This window comes from Bufo bufo, chromosome 6 (assembly GCF_905171765.1).
Source record: "Bufo bufo chromosome 6, aBufBuf1.1, whole genome shotgun sequence".
NCBI classification, from domain to species: domain Eukaryota; kingdom Metazoa; phylum Chordata; class Amphibia; order Anura; family Bufonidae; genus Bufo; species Bufo bufo.
The window spans coordinates 188,670,164-188,681,984 of record NC_053394.1 but is presented as its reverse complement, the minus strand read 5'-3'; positions in this window follow the sequence as shown (position 1 = coordinate 188,681,984).

The following is an 11,821-nucleotide window of genomic DNA, read 5'->3' as shown; positions in this document are numbered from 1 at the left end:
TTTGATGACATTGCAAGGCGGGACATTCTGGAAGGAACATGGGGTTGTCACAATGGGAAATATCTATGATAATAATGTTTTCGGTGATTTCGAATCCATGAGCCGTAAATATGCACTTCCAAGGCAAGCATTTTATAGATACCTACAATGGAGACACGTTATGCAGACGCACTATAGAGACACCCCGATTCTCTTGTCCTCATTTCCAATGATTGGTGTAATACGTTCACAGGGACCACGTGGTTTCATATCAGCACTATATACTCACCTCTTAGATGCCAAGTTGAAAAGCTCCCCGATGCTAGTATTAGATAAATGGAAAGTTCTGATTCCCGATTTGTCCAATGAAGATCTGGAGGGCATGCTGGAATCCCCTACACTTGTGTCTCCAGCCATAAATAACAAATTTATACAAGTATGTATGATACATCAGAGTTACCTAACTCCATCTAGGCTATTTAAGATGGGCAGACGTAATCATTCCGAGTGCCACAGATGCACATCAGAGGGTGCTGATTTCTGGCACCTCATTTGGGCATGTCCAGTTATAAAATCATTCTGGGAGGAAGTAACAAAATTGCTTTCCGATCTACTAGATAGCACAATCTCACTACACCCGAAAATTTGTCTTTTCGGAATATTGGATGAAACTACATATTCACATCATACTAGGATATTTTTGAGGGGGACTTTGTTTATGGCGCGGAAGGCAATAGCCTTGAGATGGATGGGGGATAGGGCACCTACTTTGACGCAGTGGAAACAACTGGTTAATACTATCATACCATACGAAAACATAGTATACAAAAATAGAGGTTGCTCCACCAAATTTCAGAAAGTGTGGGGAGCATGGTGCGCGTCTCCTAGGACAGCATATTCTGTTCGAGTGTTGACAGGAGCTTTGAATGCAGAATAAATTGAATAGTAGGGGTGCACCGAAATTCCGGCAGCCGAAAATATCGGCCGAAAATGCACCTAATCCACTTCGGCCGATATTGTTACATATCGGCCGAAAATATGGGGTGTGGGATTTGTCACCCACCATCTGCGGGCGGGCGGTTTACTTTGTCACTGCATCTTTATTTTACCTTACAATCGTGAGGCTCCAGTAACTAACAACTCTGCAGGCAGAGCGGAGGCCGGCGTAACGTCACTTACTCACGTGACGCGCCTGCTCCGCCTCCTTCATTCATAAAGTGGGCGGAGCAGGTGCGTCACGTGAGTAAGTGACGTTACGCCGCCCTCCGCTCTGCCTGCAGAGTTGTTACTGGAGCGTCACGATTGTAAGGTAAAATAAAGATGCAGTGAGTGATGCTGTGAGCAGCAGGGCCGGGGCTGTTATGGGTAGGGGGATCGGTCTATGGCACTGCTATGGGGAGGGGGGATCTGTGCACTGTTATTGGGAAAGGGATCTGTGCACTGTTATGGGGAAAGGGATCTGTGCACTGTTATGGGGAAAGGGATCTGTGCACTGTTATGCCCATAACAGTGCACATATCCCCTTTCCATAACAGTGCACAGATCCCCCTCTCCATAACAGCGCCACCCACAGATCCCCCTCTCCATAACAGCGCCACCCACAGATCCCCCTCTCCATAACAGCGCCACCCACAGATCCCCCTCTCCATAACAGCGCCACCCACAGATCCCCCTCTCCATAACAGCGCCACCCACAGATGAATTTCATTCATGAAAAAGAATTATTAATAAAATCATTAAAAAAAAAAGTATTTTAAAAGTATTTGGGCAAAAAGGCAGTTTCGGTTTCGGTTTTCGGTCAAGGGCATCCTGAATTTTCGGTTTCGGACCAGAATTTTCATTTCGGTGCACCCCTATTGAATAGATATCCACTTTTACAATGTGTAATAGGGAAAATAGGTGAAAGAAATAGCTAAAGTAGATGAAGCCATACCTAGATTGTTTTGCTCAAATTAGACAATTACCTCATTTTTGGGCAGGAAAAAGGCAAGAGGGAGGACACAGCACATGGTTTATTGTATTGTTTGTTATGTAATCTTTATATAAAAAATGGACTATAATGATGTACATCATGAAGTGAAATATGTACAATGATTGTCATTATTTTTGGCTTTGTGTGTTCAATAAAGCGAATTTAATGTGTAATTGATCTTGTGTACGTTTGGCAAGCAAGGCCATAAATTTAGAGCCTTTGTTGCCATGTTGATACACTGTGTGCTGCGAATACAGGTACGGTTTCGCAGCTTTTAGATTGAGAAGATGTTTCAATTTCTCCTGTGATTTGGTGAGAGCAGTTAGAACCGAGGAAGCCAAGGATTGTTTATGAGACCTCTCTAGCCTAGCTATATTGGACATAAGGGAGTCAATCTCCCTGGTCCTGTGCGCATTTAGGGTCCATTCACACATCAGTATTTTTCCTTTACAGATATTTGTTCCATTTTTTTCAGAGCCGTCTTTCCACAAAACCCTTCAGTTTTTTTTCAAATGTACATCAACATCCGTTCCATTTTTCCACAAAAAAAAAGGATTGCAGAAAAGATGTTGCTAGGGTACCAACAGAAAAGAAAAAAAAAAGTATAAATCAGAGCACGTGATAGAACAGGTATCAACAGGTGCCATTTTATAGATGTTGCTAGGGTAACAGAAAAAAAAATAATGTATAAATCAGAGCACGTGATAGAACTTGTACAGAGCTGTGTGAGAAAACTCTGCTTGGCTGGCATTGATTTCTACCTATTCTAAGCGAACATCATGGCAGAAGACCTTATGAATGAAGTTTTATTTCGATGGATTCTTTCCCGGCGATTTGGACGGCAGTCTGTGATACTGGACGAAGAACCGGGGAGGAAGAGAAGAAGGCAGTGGGTCCATCTCATTGTTGCTCAACGCCTTCAAAAAGGACAGTTCCATACTTTATACAATGAGCTGCGACAGGACCCCATGGAAGCATTTGATCATCTGCTGGTCTGTCTTCATCCGGACCTGACTTTCATGGACACCAGGATGAGGCGCAGCATATCAGCTGAATAAAGATTGATTGTCACCTTGAGGTAAGTGAATTTTATCTTTTTACAAACTATATATTTGATATATATCTCATGAAAACGAAGATATATATATATATATATATATATATATATATATATATATTTTATTTTTATTTATTTTTCTGATTCCTTGCTACAGGAAACTCTTTTGCTTCCTTTCATTATGAGTTTCTCCTTGGGATCTCAACAATCTCTGGGATTGTCTGTACCACCTGCAAAGTGATCTGGCAGCGACTCAGAAGCGGTGATGCCCACGCCCAAGGCGGAAGATTGGCTTAGTATCGCCAAGGGATTTTACAAATCAGCGCAGTTTCCTAGCTGCATTGGGGCACTGGACGGTAAGCATATCCGTGTTAAGAAGCCGTCTGACTCAGGGTCCAGGTACTTCAATTACCAAAAATATTTTTCTGTGGTGCTGATGGCCTTGGCTGACAGTAATTACAGGTTTGCAATTGTGGATATCGGGTCCTATGGAAGCACTTCAGTAACCCGCATCTTTAGTGGTTCCAGAATGGGTGAACGACTTCAGACAAACCAGCTTGTCCTGCCAGAGCTAGGGTTGGACGATATACCACGGTATTAAAAAAAACAGTGATATGGCGATATCGCGTATCCTAAATACCGCAGTATTTTGTGACGTCATCAAAGTGGTCATGTGCGCTGACCACTTCTAAACGTGACTCCACCCGCCCCTGCACCTTGCATAGCGCTGAGTAACATTACTTCCTCTCGCTCCAGGCTCCTTCTTGCTCCGCCTCCCTTAGTCAAGTCTCCACCCACCATCTGACATCACCGTCATCACCCACCAGTGCCGGCTCTATTGTATATGTGGCGAACTCTGTGTGAGTACTGGTGTCTCTGGAGAGACTTTTCCTGCGGCTGCCTCGCTAGTGTGTGCTCTGATGACGAAATTAGAAACTTATTACTTCCCGCAGCGGCCGCCCCGGCTCTCCCTCCTCCTTGCTCCCATATTCAAATCTCCGCCCACCGGCATCTGATGTCAGAATCGGAGCACACAAGCGAGGCAACCGCGGGAAAGGTATATCGCAAAGTATTACTGCATGTATGGTGGCCTGTGGCCACAAGACTTTATTATAACGTCTCCTTGTGGCTGCCCCCATACAGTGTAACGTCTCCTTGTGGCTGCCCCCATACAGTGCAACTTCTCCTTGTGGCTGCCCCCATACAGTGCAACGTCTCCTTGTGGCTGCCCCCATACAGTGCAACGTCTCCTTGTGGCTGCCCCCATACAGTGCAACGTCTCCTTGTGGCTGCCCCCATACAGTGCAACGTCTCCTTGTGGCTGCCCCCATACAGTGCAACGTCTCCTTGTGGCTGCCCCCATACAGTGCAACGTCTCCTTGTGGCTGCCCCCATACAGTGCAACGTCTCCTTGTGGCTGCCCCCATACAGTGTAACGTCTCCTTGTGGCTGCCCCCATACAGTGTAACGTCTCCTTGTGGCTGCCCCCATACAGTGTAACGTCTCCTTGTGGCTGCCCCCATACAGTGTAACGTCTCCTTGTGGCTGCCCCCATACAGTGTAACGTCTCCTTGTGGCTGCCCCCATACAGTGTAACGTCTCCTTGTGGCTGCCCCCATACAGTGTAACGTCTCCTTGTGGCTGCCCCCATACAGTGTAACGTCTCCTTGTGGCTGCCCCCATACAGTGTAACGTCTCCTTGTGGCTGCCCCCATACAGTGTAACGTCTCCTTGTGTTTTTTTTTTCTTTAAAACGGGTATTTATCGCGATATATATCGTTATCGCGATCAATTTTTTAATATCGTTATCGTCTGAATATTTTTGATATCGTCCAACCCTAGCCAGAGCCCAGTAGACTTCCTGGATCTGCAGGTCCGCCAGCTCCATTTGTGATCGTGGCAGACAAAGGATTCGGATTGGCACCCCACCTGATGCGGCCCTTCCCTAGACGCGATCTGAATGATCGGAAGCGCATCATCAACTATCGATTGACTCGTGCCAGTCGGTATGTGGAGTGCGATTTCAGGATACTGTCCACAAAGTGGAGAGTATTCCTGTCATCCATACAGATGAATCTGGACAATGCCACCCTGGAGATACAGGCTTGTGTACTGCTACACAACTTCACCAGGTTTTACGATGCCTCCACTGATGCAGAATTGGCCCTAAATATGACATCTCCTGTCATTTTAGACCTCAGTCGGCCTGCACACCCTGGAACTGCTGGACTAGCTGTTCGGGAACGCTATGCCGACTACTTTTGCAGTCCTGTGGGGGAATTGTCGTGGCAGTATGACGCCATCAGTGGTAGACGTTGATTTCAGCTGGAATCTGGTTCTAAATTGTATCTAAATTTCAATATTCTTAGTTTAGTTAGATCCCCTGTTAGTTTAGATTAGGGACTCGCAAGAGAATGAGGACCCTTGACGTGGGCTTGCGGGCTGAGGTATTTTGTAAAATCCAAATTTGGTGTAAATACCTTCTAATACCTCATTTGTAATTACGTCTTATCAATTAAAATTATAATTTTAAATTGTTATTTAAAAATACTTGTCCAGGTTCAGAGCTGAATGAGTCCATGTCCCGAGCTGAACGAGTCCATGTCCCATTGCTCTTATAATTTTTTAGTGGATATTAGGGCTGCACGATATGGGAATTTTGTGCGATTGCGATTAGGGCCCTAAAAATTGCGATAACGATATGCAATGCGATATTTTAAGGGAATTGTGCTAGAGGTCCATTTGCTTGGATTTTCCCATATGAGCCGCTGACGCGGCTGGGTATGACATAGTTATGGGGGGGACCTGTGGATGACGCTGTGTCGCGGGGGGGACCTGTGGATGACGCTGTGTCGCGGGGGGGGACCTGTGGATGACGCTGTGTCGCGGGGGGGGGACCTGTGGATGACGCTGTGTCGCGGGGGGGGGGGACCTGTGGATGACGCTGTGTCGCGGGGGGGGACCTGTGGATGACGCTGTGTCGCGGGGGGGGACCTGTGGATGACGCTGTGTCGCGGGGGGGGGACCTGTGGATGACGCTGTGTCGCGGGGGGGGGACCTGTGGATGACGCTGTGTCGCGGGGGGGACCTGTGGATGACGCTGTGTCGCGGGGGGGACCTGTGGATGACGCTGTGTCGCGGGGGGGACCTGTGGATGACGCTTATGGGGGACCTGTGGATGACGCTTATGGGGGACCTGTGGATGGCACTGTTATGGGGTGGATCTGTGGAGGACGCTGTTATAGGGGATGTGTGCTATGACACATAGGGCCATGAGGGGGGCCAGCATAGGACATATAGCATCTTATGCTGGTCCCCCTCATGGCCCTATGTGTCCCCTCATGTTTCCTGCGCACATAACTGGCTTTGTGTGTAAAGTATTTTACTAGTGTGTGAAACAATCTCTCTCCTATTGATAACATGGCTGTACTCACTGTACTGTATATCATGGCTGTACTCATCTGTACTCACTGTCACTATGAATGCACTGCAGCGAGCGGTAGCGAGCTGGCCGGCGCGTAACTGACGTCACTTAGTAACGCTCCTCCCACTTCAGGAAGCAGGAGCGTTACTAAGTGACGTCAGTCACGCGCCGGCCAGCCCGCTCGCTGCAGTGCATTGCATTCATCGTGAAAGTGAGTACAGAGGCTGGCCATGTTATCAATAGGAGAGAGATTGTTTCACGCACTAGTAAAATACTTTACACACAAAGCCAGTTATGTGCGCGGGGCCACTTCATATATAATCGCGGCATTTTCGGGTCGGCCAAATCGCCATTTGATTATTTTTTCGATTTATCGTGCAGCCCTAGTGGATATTTCTGTGTTCATCTTTGAACTTGAACAACACATGACTTAATCAGACCCGCAATCCACAAAGAATAACATTCTATGCAGAAAAGGAGAGTATAAAACATCTGCATTTTTAAAGAACAACTTTAATGGGTCCCAAAAATCTGAAGTAAGTGGCAGGAAGTATAGAGCGGCACTTAGGGATCTTAGTGCACTTACTATTATTCCTGGGCACCGCTCCGTTCGCCCGCTCTTGGCCCTGTTACATTCTCTGGTCGCAACAACAGGGAGGAGACGCCAGTGTCTTACCTTCTCCCTGAGAGTAGCGGTGTCCAATGGCAGTGAAGCTCAGCACTGCGATTGGACAGAGCTGCTGTCAGTGAGAAGGAATGCCCAGGGAGATAAGCTGATGTCTCCTCCCTGTTCCGACAGGAAAATGTTACAGGGGCCAGAGCAGGCGAACGGAGCGGATCCCAGGATAGTAAGTGCAGCTCAACACTTCCAGCTACTTAGTTCAGAGTTTTGGGACCCATTAAAGGTCCTCTTTAAGTTGACAGCACATGATGATCCGTTCCAGCCGTGGCATGGACGTTGCCCGTGCATTGGGGAACACAAATGGTGGTCCCCAATGCACGGAACGGCTGCATAACGGCCATGTGCCTGAGCCCTCAGACTACAATAATTTTGATTAATGTAGAAAAATTATTTGATATTGGTGACCTACATAGATAATAGCTCATAAATATCAAATGCAATACTACATTTATTTTTGGGTACTTTCATACTGGCAGCAGGATGTTCTGGCGAGAGAACAGCTTCAGAATGGATCCAGAAGTCTGATCCCCTGCCAGAAGAGCCAGACGGACTCTTCTGCCTCCAGTGTGAAAGCATAGCAAACTTCACTTAAAAAAAAATATATTTTTTTTTTACAGATCATACAACTCCCTTGTAAAAGGGCCAGGGGTTTGAATAATTGGTGGGTCTGGTCGATGGACCCGTGAGCGGGGATTTTCCTCATTTATACGTCTATCCCGAACAGCCTCCTTTGTGTGAATGACCTCAATGGGTTCTTCGGGATGATCGTATTGGCTTAGCAATAACACCACAGCAGAAACACATTGTGATTGCCGTTCAGCAGACACACGAGTTAAATAGGGCGCAAGACTTTTTAAAAGCCTTTCCTCATGTGTATCAGACAGATTCCGATTTAGAAATTCGAGAACCTGAGAATCAATCAGGCCTCGAACATCTACCTCGGAATCGGCCGCTGGTCTGCGCCGTCGTCTACCTGCTGAAGGGCAAGCACGCTCCTCCGAAACCGGATTAGTTTCAGCGATGGCCTCATTAGGTGGCGGCATTATTACGTGTTCCGTCAGCTGTTCCACATTTAAAGATTCTTCCAGTGCAGCTTGAGATGGCTCTGAATGTGACACTTCACCGCTGTCCTCTGGATTACGTTCGTTGGGTTCAGACGAAAGATTGTCCACAGTGCTGTAGAATAAAGAATTTGTTTTCATTTTTAATTTTTTTTACTTTATATAAAAAAATAACTCATTTATGAAAAATATACTTACCCCCTAAGGTCCATCACAGGTTTTAGGAATTCTAGCTGCTTTGTGTAGAGGTAAGGTTTATTTTTCAATGATCCATCCCCACTACGCAATTTTTGGTTAAGCTCCCTCCTGAATTGATCCCGGCAGGAGTACCACCTTTTCTTTACATCCTTTACTGTTAAAAAATAGAAATAAAAAATTTAACATCAAATTTATATTAACAAACTTCTAAAATTTTGATGAGACAGGCAATATGCATGGGCCGGACGTAATGAATACAAAATCTGTTCAGCTATAATGAGTCCATGCGCCGTCAGATTTCGATAAATAAATATAAGTGCTCATGGCCACGAACGTAAGAGCTCTGTGCCCATGCTGTGGCCACAAATGCACAGGCACAGACCGTGGGGCAGCTGCGTGCAGATAGCTGACCCTCTCACTTGAATGGGGTCCGTGATTCGCATCCGCCAGTCCGCACCGCAATAAAGTAGTGCATGCACTATTTTTTGCGGTGCAGAGGCACTGGCAGAAACACCACAGAAGCACTCTGCAGTGCTTCCATGGGGTTCCGGTCTGTCCTTCTGCACCGCATCTCCCAGATCACTGACCCATTTAAGTGAATTGGTTTGTGATCGGTCATGCGGCATGCACACGGCCGGCGCCATGAATTGTGGACCATAAGCACGCTGCAATACGACCACGGGGGCACACGATCGTGTGCATGAGCTTTAAAGGGTTCTATGCCTGTGACTCTGTACCCAAAATCATCTTTCTGTCTATCAACTATCAATTGTTAAAGACCTATAAAATTGTTAAAATCAACAATATAAAGGATTTAATAAAGTTTTAACACAAGAATATTTAGAAAAAAAAAAAGCTTGCTATGCAACAAGTTGAATAATGCATTGCAGACAGGGAAAAATTAAATAATGTAATGCAAGAAACACTAGGCCTCGTGCACAAAATATGAAAATATATAAGTTATAACAGTGAGTGGCCATGTCCTGAAACAGCATAGAAAATGTTCAAATGAGCAACCCAAATTCACGGTCACTCAAATGTACACTATATATGCTATTCAAGGACATGCTATTCAAGGACCCACTCACCGACCTTATGTCTGAATCTATACATTAAATTTACACATTTTATATCTTAACATTTAATACTCACAGATTTTTTCTCTTTTTGCGATGTTCGCCGATTCCCAGGCAGATGGGATCAAATCTGACGCTATTTCTTCCCAGCAGTGGTCCTTCTTGGAACGGTCTTGATACTCTTCGGAACGGAAAGGAATGACGAAATGAAATGAATGGGTCCGCATAACGTTCCGCAAAATTGCGCAACGGATACGGAATACAAAATACGGATGTGTGAATGGATGCTTAGGGAGTGTCTGGATTTTTTATCCGACCAGGACCAGAGCATGGTCCGAGACAGTGATTTGCCCAATATGCACTCTAGTCACTTGATGTAAGTAGTGGGCGGAAACAAATAGATAATCTAGTCTTTGGTAGGAGTTGTGGGGAGTGGAAAAATAGGTAGAGTCATTGTGAAGGATACAAAGTGCGCCAAGCATCTCACTCCCAACGACTGGAGAGCCACTTTCATGGATCTAAGTTTACAGAAAGACATCTGAAACTTGAGGGAAGAGGAGGAGTCTAAGTTAGGTTCAATAGCGACGTTAAAATCTCCTCCTACTATACATAGGCCCTCTTTAAACGAATCAAACTGACGTAGGACCCTCACTAACCAATGAGCTTGGTTACTGTTCGAAGCGTATAAGCCCGCAATGGAAACTACTGTGTTAGCTATAGTGCTTTTAAGAAATAGAAATCAGCCTTCCGGGTCGGCTAGGCTGGAGGATACTGTGAAGGGGACTGATTTATTTTATTTTTTTAAAGGCAATAGATCTTGGACGTGGGGTGGCAGGAATGGAACCATTGTGAGTAGCTGGTGTGTAATAATGCAGGAATTTCATTGTATTTGAAGTGAGTCTCCTGTAAGACCGTGATGTCTGTGCGCAACTTAGGTGTTGAAAAATTCAGGACCTCTTCACCGGAAAGTTCAAGCCATGAGCATTCCAAGTGACTACATGAACAGTAGACATAAATGAGGAAGTTGAATAAACAGTGTAAACCAAATGATAACAACAATACAATCCTATGGAGTGAGCTCCTAAAGAGCTGGGAGAGGGAATATGTACTAGGGATCGACCGATTATCGGTTTGGCCGATATTATCGGCCGATATTGAGGATTTTGAACGTTATCGGTATCGGCATCTATTTTGCCGATATACCGATAACGTATGGGGAACACAGAACGCGCCGCTCTCAGCGCTCTGTGTTCCCTCCGCAGCACAGGAAGGAAGGAAGCAGTGTCTCCCTCCCCCTGTGCTGCTGCTGCTGCCGCCAATGGCAGGAGAGAAGACAAGAGGAGGGGAGGGGCTGTGGCCGCTGCGCCACCAATGAAGATAAGCCTTTCATGTATTCATATACAGGAGGCGGGAGCTGGCTGCAGAATCACATAGCCGGCTCCCGACCTCTATGAGCGATAGCTGCGGTCCGCGGTAGTTAACTCCTCAGGTGCCGCGGATCGCAGCTACCGCTCATAGAGGTCGGGAGCCGGCTATGTGATTCTGCAGCCAGCTCCCGCCTCCTGTATATGAATGATTGAGAGACTTATCTTCATTGCTGGCGCAGTGCGCCCCCCCCCCCCCAAGCCCCCCAGTATTAATCATTGGTGGCGCAGTGCGCCCCCACCCCAATCCCGGCCAATAGTAAAAACGTTGGTGGCGCAGTGCGCTGCGCCCCCCCCCCCCAGTATTACTCATTGGTGGCAGTGGCCACAGGATCCCCTCTCCCCTGCTCCTCCGATCGGAGCCCCAGCTGTGTAAGCCTGGGGCTCCGATCGGTTACCATGGCAGCCAGGACACTATTGAAGCCCTGGCTGCCATGTTCAGCTCCATGCTGCTGTGTGCACTATGCACAGAGCAGCAGGGACAGTGCGATCTCCTATTCACCCTGATAGAGATCTATCAGGGGGAATAGGACAAGGGTTCTAGTCCCTAGGGGGGCTAAAAGTTAGTAAAAAAAAAAAACAAACAACAAAAATATTAAGTATAAATGAAAAAGACTTATAAAAAAAAAATACACATTAACAATAAACAAAAAAAATACACATTAACAATAAACATATTCATTTTCAGCAGATTTGTGTAGGAATTTTTATTTTTTTCTCAAAAATGAAAATTCCCAGAATATCGGTATAAATTATCGCCTATCGGCCTGAAAGTTCACAAATTATCGGTATCGGCCCTAAAAAATCAATATCGGTCGATCCCTAATATGTACCAAACCTCAGAGCCGAGAGGGGACATACATGCGTCTTAGTTATGGAACAATAAAACCATTACGCAATGTTGCGCTGGGTGCCCGCAGTGGGGAGGAGAAGGAAGAGGGGCCGGCA